The following is a 14,255-nucleotide window of genomic DNA, read 5'->3' on the forward strand; positions in this document are numbered from 1 at the left end:
AAAGTAAAAGATAAGGAATTTTTCATTATTCGTATTAAAATAAGTAAACGGCTTGCCAGGGGTACACTCCAACACTCAGACTTTATTTACAAAGCATTTGTGTATAGTGAGTCCACCAGATCAGAGGCTTTAGGGATGTTCTCTTGATAAGTGTGTGAATTGGACTAATTTCTGTCCCGCTAAGCATTTAAAATGTAACAAGTACTTTTGGGTGTCAGGGAAAATGTATGGAGGGAAAATGTATGGAGTAAAAAGTACATTATTTTCTTTGTGGCAAAGTAGCCACAAACCATGATGCTCCACCACAATGGTTTACAGTTGGGATGAGGTTTTGATGTTGGTGTGCAGCGCCTTTTTTTCTCTCCACACAGTGTTGGGTGTTCCTTCCAAACAACTCAGATGTAGTTTCATCTGTCCACAGAATATTTTGCCAGTAGCGCTGTGAAACATCGAGGTGCACTTTTGCAAACTTCAGACATGCAGCAGTGGCTTCTTGGTTGTGTCCTCCCATGAACACCATTCTTGTTTAGTGTTTTACATATCGTAAACTCGTCCACAGAGATGTTAGCATGTTACAGAAATCTCTGGAGGTCTTTAGCTGGCACTCCAAGATTCTTCTTAAGCTCAGCCTTCTGCGCTGTGCTTTTGTAGTCATCTTTGCAGGACAGCCACTCCTAGGGAGAGTAGCAACAGTGCTGAAATTTCTCCATTTACAGACAATTTGTTTTACTGTGGATTGATGAACATCAAGGCTTAGAGATACTTTTGTAACCCTTTCCAGCTTTATACAAGTCTACAATTCTTCATCTTAGGTCTTCTGAGATATCTTTTGATCGAGGTATGGTTCACATCAGGCAATGCTTCTTGTGAATAGAAAACTGTTTTTTATAGGGCAAGGCAGCTCTAACCAACATCGTCTCATTGATTGGATTCCAGGCTAACTGACTCCTGACTCCAATTAGCTTTTGAGAAGTCATTAGCCTAGGGGTTCACATACTTTTTCCAACCTACACTGAATGTTTAAATGATATATTCAATATAGACAAGAAAAATACAATAATTTGTGTGTTATTAGTTTAAGCAGACTGTTTTTCTATTTTTGTGGCCTGGAAAAAGATCAGATTGTCCTTCAGACAAGGTGGTGACTGAAAAATGTTGTGATGTTTGATATAAGAAACCAAAATAAAATGCATTATTATTCCCATATCATTATTACAGAGAATCAGACAAATGATGATACCCTCTACCTATTGGCTACTTAACTTCTTTGGGAATGGGGGGCAGTATTGAGTAGCTTGGATGAATAAGGTGCCCAGAGTAAACGGCCTGTTACTCAGGCCCAGAAGCTATATGCATATAATTAGTAGATTTGGATAGAAAACACTCTAAAGTTTCCAAAACTGTTAAAATAATGTCTGTGAGTATAACAGAACTCATATGGCAGGCAAAACACTTGAGAAAAATCCAACCATGAAGAGGGAAATCTGAGGTTTGTAGTTTTTCAAGTGATTGCCTATCCAATATCCAGTTTAAATGGTGTCAGATTGCACTTCCTTAGGCTTCCAGTAGATGTCAACAGTCTTAGAAAGTTAGAAAGTTGTTTCAGGCTTCTTTTGTGAAAGGGGAGCGAATAAGAGCTGTTTCAACAAGTGGTCAGGCTGAAAGCCTTTAGTTTAGTCTCGCGTGTGAGCGCGACGGTCGTTCCCTTTCCTTTCTAATGCCAACGGAATTGTCCGGTTGGAATATTATTGAAGATTTATGATAAAAACATCCTAAAGATTGATTATATACATTGTTTGACATGTTTCTACCAACTTTAACGGAACTTTGGCCTTGTCTGGACTTAGTGCCCGTGCTTTGTGCATTTGGATTAGTCAACTAAACGTGTGAACAAAAAGAGAGGTTTTGGACATAAAGATGTACTTTATCGAACAAAACAAACATTTATTATGGAACTGGAATTCCTGAGTGCATTCCGATGAAGATAGGTAAGTGAATATTTATAACACTATTTCTGACTTTTGTTGACTCCACAAATTGGCGGGTACATGTATGGCTTGTTTTGGTGGCTAAGTGCTGTACTATGTACATAAGGCTGCCACTAAGGTGCAGTGTTGAGTAACAGGGTGGTAGCCAGCTAGTGATGGCTATTTAACAGTCTGATGGCCATGAGATAGCTGTTTTTCACTCTTTCGGTCCCAGCTTTAATGCACCTGTACTGACGTCGCCTTCTGGATGATTGCGGGGTGAACAGGCCGTGGCTTGGGTGGTTAATGTCCTTGATGACCTTTGACGTCGGGTGCTGTAAGTGTCCAGGAGGCCAGGCAGCGTGCCCTCTGTCATGCTTTGGGAAGACCGTCCCACCCTCTGGAGAGCCCTGCGGTTGCGGGAGGTGCATTGCCGTAGCAGGAGGTGATACAGACCGACAGGATTCTCTCAACTGTACATCTGTAAAAGTTAGTGAGGGTCTTAGGGGCCATGCAGAAGGTTTTCAGCCTCCTAAGGTTGAAGAGGCACTGTGGTGCCAGGAAAATGTGGGTGGACCATGACAGATTGTCAGTGATGTGTATGCTGAGGAACTTTAAGCTTTCCACCTTCTCCTCTGCGGTGCCATCGATGTGGACAGGGGCGTGCTCCCTCTGCTGTCTCCTAAACTCCACGATCAGCTCTTTCGTTTGTTGATGTGGAAGGAAAATAACATCTCCCTCAAAGACTCTGCAAGGGCCCCCACTTCCTCCCTAAAGGCTGTTTCGTTATTGTTGGTAATCAGGACTTCTACTGTTGGGTCGTCTACAAACTTGATTGAGTTGGAGGCGTTTGTGGCCCCACAGTCATGGTGCAATGTAATGTAGGTTACATTTAAAGTGGATAATATTGCATTGATTCAAAAACAATTCCCACAGTAGAGTGAAACATTGATAGTGGTAACTAAAGGAGAAATGTCTAGAAAGTTGAGTGATGTTCAATCCCGTGCTTCTCTGAGCAGGCTGATACTTATTCTGCACGGTACTCCAAGGCAAGCTCGCAGCTTAGAGGGAACATTACACTTTGCTACTAATTCATTGCAGCTGCAGTGCTGGTTGTAGTGCGAGTGGAGGTAGGGGGCACATTTTATGTTTTGTAAAAGTGTTGAATAAAAACTGATCGAACTACCTCAAAAACAGCTGCTCTTTGCTGTTATGCAACGTGGCTGATGCAACAGATAACAATTAGCTCAAAATGTTGATTAACTATTAGGCTATTTCTTCACATTATAAGCACAGCAATGCACACATACTCCCGTTGTAAAGATAAGCAAAGTGCTTAATATTAGGAAAGCTGAGAAATAAATAGGAACCTATAGAAAGCTCTTTTATTAGATTGCGATTTTTATTTTATTTTCTAACTGGGCTGTTTTCTGAATGGTAAAGAACTGTAACTGTGTGATTGCGGGGATGCAGGGTTGTGTAACAAACAAAACAACTACAAATGTGCCTGCTCTAAGTTCCTCAACGGCACAGCTAGGAGAGCTAAAGAAAAAATATGTTTTAAACCTAGTTGAAAACTATGAGTCATAAAAGTGCATTGAAATTACTTAGGAACTGTGCACATGTTGGAGAGGTGTTTGTGGTCATTTGAAGACACCAGTTAGTCCTCTCACTCAAACCCTTGCATTTGTTGTCCTACCCCACATTTCCAGGAATATTCTTACTGAATGTATCCAGCGCATTTTCAGATTTAGTTAACAAATGTGGCCAAAAGTAATAGTAAATGGAAAATGTACATAAAATCAAGTGGAATGTTTGGATTTAGTTTTGTCAATTGTCCACAACATGTCTAACAATTTCCCATAATCTCCAAATTGTTCCCTTTCAATTGCTACCATGCTTATGCATTTCATATTTCTTCTGTAAGAAACATTTCAATTTATCCCTATCCATTTACAGTGCTTCTGGAAAGTTTTATTACATTACAGCTTTATTCTAAAATTGACAATTATTTTTGTTCCCTCCATCTACAGATGTATGCCCTCATTTTTTCTCCAGAAATATTGTATTTACATAATTATTCAGACCCTTTGCTATGAGACTCGAAATTGAGCTCAGGTGCATCCTGTTTCCATTGATCATCCTTGAGATGTTTCTACAACCTGATTGGAGTCCAGTAGTGGTAAGTTCAATTGATTGGACATGATTTGGAAAAGCACACACCTCACTATATAAGGTCCCACAGTTGACAGTGCATGTAAGAGCAAAAACCAAGTCATGAGGTCAAAGGAATTGTGCGTAGAGCTCCGAGACAAGATTGTGTCGAGGCACAGATCTAGGGAAGGGTACCAAAACATTTTTTGCAGCATTGAAGGTCCAAGAGCACAGTGGTCTCCATTATTCTTAAATGAGCTGGCCGCCCGGCAAAACTGAGCAATTGGCGAAGAAGGGCCTCGGCCAGGGATGTAACCAAGAACCTGATGGTCACTTTGACAGAGCTCCAGAGTTCCTCTGTGGAGATGGGAGAACCTTCCAGAAGGACAACCATCTCCTTTGAATGTTTTGGTACACCTATTGGAGAGCTCTTCTTTGTTCACACCAATTCAGCATCATTCACACACTCTTAAGCTTTAGCCCCACCCATCTCAAAGGGTTGATCCAGCAGTCAAACACCCAAGCTAACATTCGCTAGCTTAATAGCTACTTACAGACACAAATGAGAGAGCAGCTAACTCCGACCATTTTGCTCACCCTGCAGAGCTGGTTATCCTGGTTTTATGTTATGAACCATAATCCAAACTCATGTCGTTACTACCCTGCATGAATCTGCAGGTAGCTAACCAACCAGGTTCAATGTTAGCTAGCAAAGCAAATGGCTCCAAGATACAAATAATATTATAATACACGTAACGTTAGCTAATAAGCCAGCTAGCTAACAGTACACTAACTTGAAATGAAAACGACTGACAAAATTAGAAGTGTAATATCTGAAAATGTAGCTAGCTAGACTATCTTACCTGTATACATAGATGGAGGCTTCTCCCCCTCTGTCACGGATGCTATGGTTGCGGATGCCATCACTTTGAAGATGTAATCCGGAGACAGGTGTTTTCTCCATCTCCTTAGCTATCATACTGTAATTCCACTGATTTTAAAACTCGGTCCTCAAAAAAGTGGAGAGCAACACTTACGCAGTTCTATTATGGAGTACATTTTTTTTTAAGCCACGTTAGACAAGATTACCTACACATACTGACCAGCTCCAACGTGCTACACGGCAGACCAATCAGAACTCCTCTCGGAATGTCCAGCACACTCAATATCTCAGTCAATCATGGCTAGCGGGAAGGTTGCTGACTTTGTCTGGGGCTAAACCAACTAGGCTCATAATTGAACAGCTGGCATACAAGTTTGTTATTAAGGCACATGAAAGTTCACACGTTCCAGAAGGCATTTCAGGCCCCCCAAAAAACACATTTGATTAAAAAAATAATCCAAATCCTGTCCAATCAATTTAATTTACCACAGGTGGACTCCAATCAAGTTGTAGAAGCATTCAGGATGATCAATGGAAACAGGATGCACCCGAGCTCAATTTCAAGTCTCCTAGCAAAAGGTCTGAATACTTATGTAAATAAGGTATCTGTTTGTCACTATGGGGTATTGTGTGTAGATTGATGAGATACAATTATCAGTTTTAGAATAAGGCTATAACGATTTGTGACTCACCACCTGGAGTCAGTCTTATGTAACAAACAACATTATGATTTTTGTAAATATTATTTTTTTTTTTTACATTGGATAAAAGTAGAGACTCAGAGCTACATGGTATATCATACACTGTATTTGAGGAACAATGGGAAAGTAATTCTGCTTTGAAAGTTGATAAATGGCATTTGTGTGGAGAAAGCTCATCGTGTACACTCATTCAGCAACGTTCACACCCTCTTAAGCTTTAGCCCCACCCATCTATCTCCTTGCTTTCAGAGCACACACACACACACTTGACACTCTGGTCGTTGAATGGTTTACCTCTGGATAACTTGAAAACAGCCTAACCAGCTCTGCTGGCAACAATTTCATTATGCTTTTTAGCCAACATTTACTAACACCAGACATATTCAACTGGTGTTGTACACTTTAGCTTAAGACATGTAGCTAGCTACCTAGGTAAACAATGAACATCGCTAGGTAAACAACATGTGAGAGCACACACACACACACATCACGTTAGCTAACGGGCCAGCCAGCTAACGCTAGCTAATATACACTTTAGCTTGAAATAAAACCACTGTCAAAATTAGAAACGTGTAATATCTGAAAATGTAGATCGCTAGACCATCTTACCTGTATACATAATCATGCATGTTGGACGAGTCTCCCTGTCACGGATCCATGACACAAATGCCCTTAGTTTGAAGACATAATCCTGAAGCAGGTGTTGTCCCAACTCTTTAGCTATCATACTCTAATTTCACTGATTTCAAAACTCGATCCTCCAGAAAGTGGAGAGCAACACTTATGCAGCTACATTTTTTTTTTTAAAGCCACGTTCGACATGATAGCCAACAGACTGACCAATGCAAAAAGGCTTCAATAGGGCAGACCAATCCGAACTCCTCTCTCTGTATGTCCAGCCCACACATTATCTCAGCCAATCATGGCTAGTGGGAAGGTTGCGGTCTTTTTATGTGGCTTAACCAACAAGGCTCGTAATTGAACAATTTTATTTGTATTTAAAGATGGCATACAAGTTTAAGGCACATGAAAGTTCACGTTCAAGAAAGCATTTCTGCCAACAACAAAAAACATTTTGATAATGTTCTGACACCATTAACACTGTCATAACATAGGCAGAAGGGGAATCTCCCCCTGGCTCTTCAGTATTGGTAAAGGAATGTCCTTGTCTACAGAATACCTGCTGCCAAAACTACCATCCAAAAGTTAATTTTGGAACAATGCTGCTAATTTAGGAATGTTAAGAATATTCTTTAGGTCCCTGCTGACCAATGTCATATTACTTTTTATTTGGCGAGGTCATTAAAAACTGTATGAACCAAATACTGTAACTTAGGACGGAAACCCCCTCATGCTGTCAAGTTTCCATCCAATACATTGTCTGAGATATGAAAATGGGTAAAACTATTTTTGTTAAGATAGGAATTTGATTTTAGGAGTCATAAGAGAACTTCTAATCGTATACTTAGCACATCAAGTAGCCACGCCCCAAATGAGGTCAGAGAGCTTGTCAGCGTGATGGAACCGCCCTTTCCGACCAGAGTGCTTAAAAGGACTCGCTAAGAATTAATATATCAGACCAAAAGATGTGAGACCATGGTCCACACGTTGAAATGGTTAGAAACTCTGAAACTCTCAACACGAGTTGAAGAAAATGAACTTACCAGATCAATCAAAATGTAAATCTTAATTGGCACATTTAAAAACTGTCCTTCTGTGAAGCACAGTCGGGAACTAGTTCAGTACGATGGCAAGGTCGATAAACCAGGAGGATTCGACATCATCGTTTAAATCTCCAGTTTAAACAAAATCTTTGTCCCTTCTGTTGTTTCAATTAAATACAAATCAGCATTGAAAAAAAGGAGCAAGTTTAAGTTTGTTCCACCTAAATGAGTCTGACCACAAGTCAGAGATCAAGATAATGGCACACCAAATGTGTTTGATGGATTGTGGGAAAAGAGCAGGAATAGGCTTTTTTAGGCTACAGTCCAAGCTAAGTCTTCCAATGGTGCAACTGCTGTCGGCATCCAAAGATTACCCAACTTGAATAAACGCTTGGAGGTAAGGACGACTGCAGTGGTGTAGTCTACGGCGATACGGCTACGTCACAAATTTAAATGTGTATTTGGACCCAATAATGGTTGAATTCAAGAAGATTAAGCTGCCTAGCAATCATTATTCTTTAAACCAGTGGACAGCCAGTGGGAAAAAATGTGTTCTTGCAACAGCTGCATAGTGCGGAGCCAAGACTACGAAAAAAAAGTGGGACTTTTATTGCTCAATCTAATTCACACTGATAAAAAAAAAAATCCACAAGCCTAATGTTCAAACTTGCACACTTTTGATTGACCCTTTGTCTATTTTTGGATATGGATATATGTGTGTGTATATATATATATATATACACATACACACACATATCTATACATACATACACAGGTTTTTATTTTTTACATCACAACTATGAAACTTGCTGGCTGCTTTTCCTTCACTCTGCGGTACAACTCATCCAAAAACCATCTCAATTTGGTTGAGGTCGGGGATTGTGGAGTCGAGGTCATCCGATGCAGCACTCCATCACTCTCCTTGGCAAAATAGCCCTTACACAGCCTGGAGGTGTGTTGGGCCACTGTCCTGTTGGGGGATAAAAATGATAGTGGGACTAAGCCCAAACCAGATGGGATGGCTTATCGCTGCAGAAAGCTATAGTAGCCATGATGGTTAAGTGTACCTTCAATTCTAAATAAATCACTGACAGTGTCACGCCATAACACCTCCATGCTCTACAATGGGAAATACACATGCAGAGATCACCAGCACCACGTCTCACAAAGACCCAGGGGTTGGAACCTAAAATCTCAACTTTGGACTCAAGACTAAAGGAAACATTTCCACAGGTCTAATGTCCATTGCTCATGTTTCTTGGCCCAAGCAAGTCTTCTTATTGGTGTCCTTTAGTAGTGGTTTCTTTGCAGCAATTCGACCATGAAGGCCTGATTCACACAGTCTCCACTGAACAGTTGATGTTGAGATGCGTCTGTTACTTGAACTCTGTGAAGCATTTATTTGGGCTGCAATTTATGAGGCTGGTAACTAATGAACTTATCCTCTGCTAAAGAGGTAACCCTGGATCTTCCTTTCCTGTGGCGGTCATCATTTAGAGCCAGTTTCCTCATAGCACTTGACGGTTTTAGCGACTGCACTTGAAGAAACTTTCAAAGTTATTGAAATGTTCCACATCGACAGACCTTCATGTCTTAAAGTAATGATGGACTGTCATTTCTCTTTGCTTATTTGAGCTGTTCTTGCCATAATATGGACTTGGTCTTTTACCAAATAGGGCTATCTTCTATTTACCCCCCTACCTTGTCACAACTGATTGACTCAAACAAATTAAGAAATCAATTCCACAAATTAACAAGGCACACCTGTTAATTGAAATGCATTCCAGGTGACTACCTCATGAAGCTGGTTGAGAGAATGCCAAGAGCGTGCAAAGCTGTCATTAAGGCAAAGGGTGGCAACTTTGAAGAATCTCAAATATATTTTGATTTATTTAACACTTTTTTAGTTACTACATGATTCCATGTGTTATTTCATCATTTTGATGTCTTCACTATTATTCTACAATGTAGAAAATAGTCTAAATAAAGAAAAACCCTTGAATGAGTAGGTGTTCTAAAACTTTTGACAGGTAGAGAGAGAGTGTGAGTGAGTGAGTAAATATACATCCTTTGATTCATGAGGAATATAACTTATGCCTCATGAGCTTAGTTCAACTGTCACACTCCATTAAAACTCAAAATATAAGCTTGTTTTACACCAATGTTTGTAAACATTGTAAACAAACACTGTATAGCCTCATAACATGGTTAAAACAACTATTTGTATATAATGGAGGGTCAGTCCTTGCAGCCATAGCTCTGTCTATTAATCTGGGAGTGGTTACATTTCTCCAGGCCCATTCCTCAGCTTTTTACCAAGAGGCGTGGTGACCGTTTTATTATTGTTTCACCTGTGGATTTACCCTTTAAAAACAGTTGCACATTATCAAGATATCAAAGTGCCACCAACAAAAAGGTAAACAATAGGCCTATAGCAAATGCACTTTTCAGTAGTGCTCAAAGCATGCCATTCCATGAGCGCAGCATTTATTTTTCAACTCAAATTAATGAGCCCAATCAGTCCATGACAACAAATAAACAACAAAGTACGACTGGCTAATAAGTCCTTAGTTTTGGGGTCATGCTCATGTAACAGTATAGACTTTAGGTCCGTCCCCTCGCCCCGACCTGGACGCGAACCAGGGACGCTCTGCACACATCAACAGTCACCCTCGAAGCATCGCTCCACAAAAGCCGCGGCCCTTGCAGAGCAAGGGGAACCACTACTTCAAGGTCTCAGAGCAAGTGACGTCACCGATTGAAACGCCACTAGCGCGCACCACCGCTAACTAGCTAGCCATTTCACATCAGTTACACTCACCCCCCTTTTGACCTCCTTGTTTTCCGCAGCAACCAGTGATCCGGGTCAACAGCATCAATGTAACAGTATAGACTTTACGTCCATCCCCTCCCCCCGACCTGGGCACAAACCAGGGACGCTCTGCACACGTCAACAGTCACCCACGAAGCATCGTTACCCATCGCTCCACAAAAGCCGCGGCCCTTGCAGAGCAAGGGGAACCACTACTTTAAGGTCTCAGAGCAAGTGACGTCACCGATTGAAACGCCACTAGCGCGCACCACCGCTAACTAACTAGCCATTTCACATCGGTTACACTCAGGTAAAACAATTTGGCTAACCTATACTTCCATATTTCCAAGTTCTATTCTTGAAGATCAAAGGGTATTTAATTTATTGGAATGACTGGAATTCTGATATATCTTTACATTAAAAACCAAAGTCTCATTTAATCATATTATTTATTATATGTAGTAGAACGCAATGGGTTAGAAGCCTACATAACCAACCCATTAAGTAAAACGTAACATCCATATGGCCAGCTATGTAAACTTCAACATTGATTTATCCTGCAACACACATTGTTGTCTTCTAATGCCTCTTAAGGGGAAAGTAATCTACAAGTAACTGAATGTAATCAGATTACGTTTTTGAGTTAGGGTTATCCAAAAATTACTTTACTGATTACATTTAGAAAGTAACCTACCCAACCCTGCTAATGACAACAACTTTATTTCTCAACTCCTAATACTGAGCCAATTACACTCACTGGAGTACCTAACATAGGCTTTGAAAACGCACACAATAATAGGCTACCAGAGCAGCAAGTGCCACTGACTGAGAATCTTTCTTGACATGAAAATTAATTTTGCCAACACATGACTAACCAACTAAACAGCTGCTCTTAGCAAAAAAATGTGTTTGGAATTAACAGCCTATTTGCTAGAAAGGTAAGCGTTTACACTTGCTCCAATGATGTGGGAAATCCATCTACCAAACCTATTCATTTAAAAATGTTGATGACTTCTCCTTTCCATTATCATTCACCTGACGATAAGACAAGATGTGAACAATTGTGTGTGTGGGTGGTGGGGGGGTCCCTGGTTGTCTGCGAGGGGGTCCCTGGCAAAGAGAAGGTTTAAGACCCCTGTTCTCGCTAGCTAAATATGAAGGGTCGCAGTGGTGCAACCTATTGGCTGCGACTGGGAATTGCATCAAGTTAAACAGGAGAAAGTGATTATTACATCATATAAACTAAAGTATGTACATGAAGCTTGTAAGCTTTGTGTGGCTAATAAAATCACCAATGGGCTCAGGGATCGACATGGCGATAAAATGCTCTACTGAGACGCATTATTTTTACACTGACAAGAAGGGCGTCTAACTAAAGAAGAGAGCACGGGGGTCACACTACCTTATAGCTGAATCATTGCACAATAAAATATCTCCTAACGTTATGAGGTAACGTTACGGGATGTATGGCTGTAACTAGCTAGATCATGCAAGATAGCTGCCAAATACAACAAGATGCAATCAAATCACACATTCGACGACATGTTACCTTAATCAGACATGGGAGTTTTCCAAACTAGATCATATCCATTCAGTTCGACTTGGCTGGAATTCTGAGCTCTATGGCTTCTAATCCGTCTTCACAGGAAATATTCCTCGTGCAACGCTGAATTTCTGAGCTCTATGGCTTCTAATCCGTCTTCACAGGAAATATTCCTCGTGTAGCGCTGAATGATTTGCTGCATTCCCCGTTGGAAAAGTATTGATGTAGCTTGCTAGCTCGTGCGCTGTTATTCCCTTGCTCACGTGACGTAGCTAGCTACAGTTTATGTATGGTGCTGTCAAATGTTAAAAGAAGCCAACAGGATGCAGTCAAGTTAGCTATTTTTGCTAGCAATCTACTTAACTCAGACAGTAAGCAAAAACTAACATGAATTCGTTAGCTATAAATTCTAAATGGACAGCAGAATTGACATTACTGCATCATAGAATGCTGGTTCAGTAGAAAACTCATTGACATTACATAATATCCAAGCTAGCTGGCGAGTTACAGTTAACGTTACAGTAGTTACAGATTAAAACGTTAGCTGGTGCTGCACATTAGCAAACTGAGGGCGGCTAGTTCGACACTTCGCGGTAAACGCCCCTCTAAAGACAGACAGGACTACCGTTATACTCAAAAGCTGTCAAAAACACGGCTGCTGGCCTCTGTTATTTGAGAATTATCTGTTAATTGAATGATTAGAATATTTCGCCCTGAAACATAGTTGTATGGAATTGATTAGAATGTATCATAATCAGCATCTAACAGCCTCTCAAGCCAATGTAGAAATAACGTATCCAGTAAACAAGCTAACTTGCAAATAGAAAAACACTTTAAGTGTATTCGATTACTGGTAACATTGCCTCTCTTTATCAAGTTACGCCAAACTCGTACATGCAACGTTAGCTAATTTCGCTAGCTATAACCAATGGTAGCGACGTTAGGTAGCTAGCTACTACCTTTCAAAGCGTGGACTTTGTTAACGTTTGTCAATAAGGACTAGTTATTATAACTCATGATTGAGTTAAAACATATCTGATGTTACTTACGAATGACAACACATTGCTAGCCAATAAGTACGAAAACAGAGTCCTAACTAGCTATAGCCACTCAACTTCCAACGCAGAGAAACTTTGTAGACGACGTCCTTGAGGCGCGCTCCAGGTGACACTGCAGTATGTGAAGCGAGCTATTCTAAAACACAAACTAACAACGTTATATAGAGAAATACGTTCGGTACAATTGTGTAAACTTCAAATGCACGGCACACTGTGACTAACACGAATCATTTCAATGGCGCAACAAAGTCCGTATAAAATGTACATAGGGGCGAAGGGACCTATGTGAAGCAAGCCACAATAAGGATTAGTCACAATAGTGGCGTTTGCGGTTCGCCTTCAAATTAAAAGGTCCTTCATTGAACGTGATGCAAGCGGATTCAAATAGTGCAATCACGCCATATTTTGACTAAATAATGCTTAACAAGGTTGGAATATTATAGAAATTCAACAAAAAGCAATAATTTGTTAATTTTTTATTTATTTAAGTATTAAAAAAAAAGTTTAACTCACACCGTGAATGTATAAGACTTCAGAATTGCATTGGGAGCATACTTATATTTTACTGTACGCCCTTACCTATGGATTGTGGATCTATGAAATTGAGTATCTGCCTATATAGTGACACCTACAGAACACAACTATGTAGAGTTTAGACAAATATTAGCATCTAACTCTTATTTCAGAACTCTGAAACCACTGTGAAATGAGCCACATTGCTTACCAGTCAACTTACTATGTGTATTGAACATTAATATTGCAATGTCAATACGCACAGTAGTCTGGATAGTGAGGTGATTACCCACAGTTAAAGTTCCACTATAAGAGCTACCCTACTGGGCACACCATGTAATTTTCACATTAATAATTGGGTAATATTTGGTTGAGACATTAATCAATGACATTACAACCTATATTCACCCACTTGAATTTCCAATGTGTTATCACTATGCCTTTAAGCATCTAAAAGTTAAAATGGGAATACAATACCAATACAATGTCAGATATTTAGTTTATTTATACAACAGATGAATGTGTTATCACTGTGCTTCGTCTAATATCTTAACCAAATGACCTGGATTGCAGTTTAGATTACATTAAAAAGACATGAAGAAAATGTGGCTATGGATGTGTTACTTATTTTAAGGTTGAATGTTACATTAGTTTGTAAGATAACTTTAGGCTATTTACTGTATCACAAAAGTAATATTGAATTCTGTTTGGTTGACAACACAACCAAATATCAAAATTGAAAATCGATGTGTCTACTGCTTGGATAGTTCCATCTGAGCTACTGGTTTAATCCCATTCTTTAACTTTTATTTTTGGTTAAGTTGGAGATGTGAATCCAACATATAATTTGTTAACTTGTCATCGAGTTCATTGGCTAAATGTATGTTATTTCAAAAGTGATATATTCATTGTGTTTGGTTGTCAAAGCAACCAAATGTCAACATTTGAAGGAGATTTCTC

The 14,255-nt window shown here is 39.9% G+C and overlaps 1 protein-coding gene across 5 annotated transcripts in view; it reads right to left on the reverse strand.

Moving 5' to 3' along the window:
• LOC110537769 (glucocorticoid receptor) overlaps nt 1–13,123 on the reverse strand; it is a 95,343-nt gene extending 82,220 nt beyond the window's left edge. For 2 of the 5 annotated variants that reach the window (XM_090192760.1, XM_021624141.3), the window contains exons 1-2: nt 12,774–13,074; nt 11,731–12,019 (exon numbers count right to left, since the gene is read on the reverse strand). The gene's annotated coding sequence lies outside the window, so the exon portion shown is untranslated. Of the gene's footprint in view, nt 1–11,730 lie in introns of all 5 variants that reach the window. The other 3 variants (XM_090192759.1, XM_090192761.1, XM_090192762.1) reach the window with 3 other exon arrangements.
• Nucleotides 13,124–14,255: the final 1,132 nt, after the last annotated feature.

The sequence above is a fragment of the Oncorhynchus mykiss genome, chromosome 12 (assembly GCF_057628025.1).
Source record: "Oncorhynchus mykiss isolate SJ-2025 chromosome 12, ASM5762802v1, whole genome shotgun sequence".
NCBI classification, from domain to species: Eukaryota; Metazoa; Chordata; class Actinopteri; order Salmoniformes; family Salmonidae; genus Oncorhynchus; species Oncorhynchus mykiss.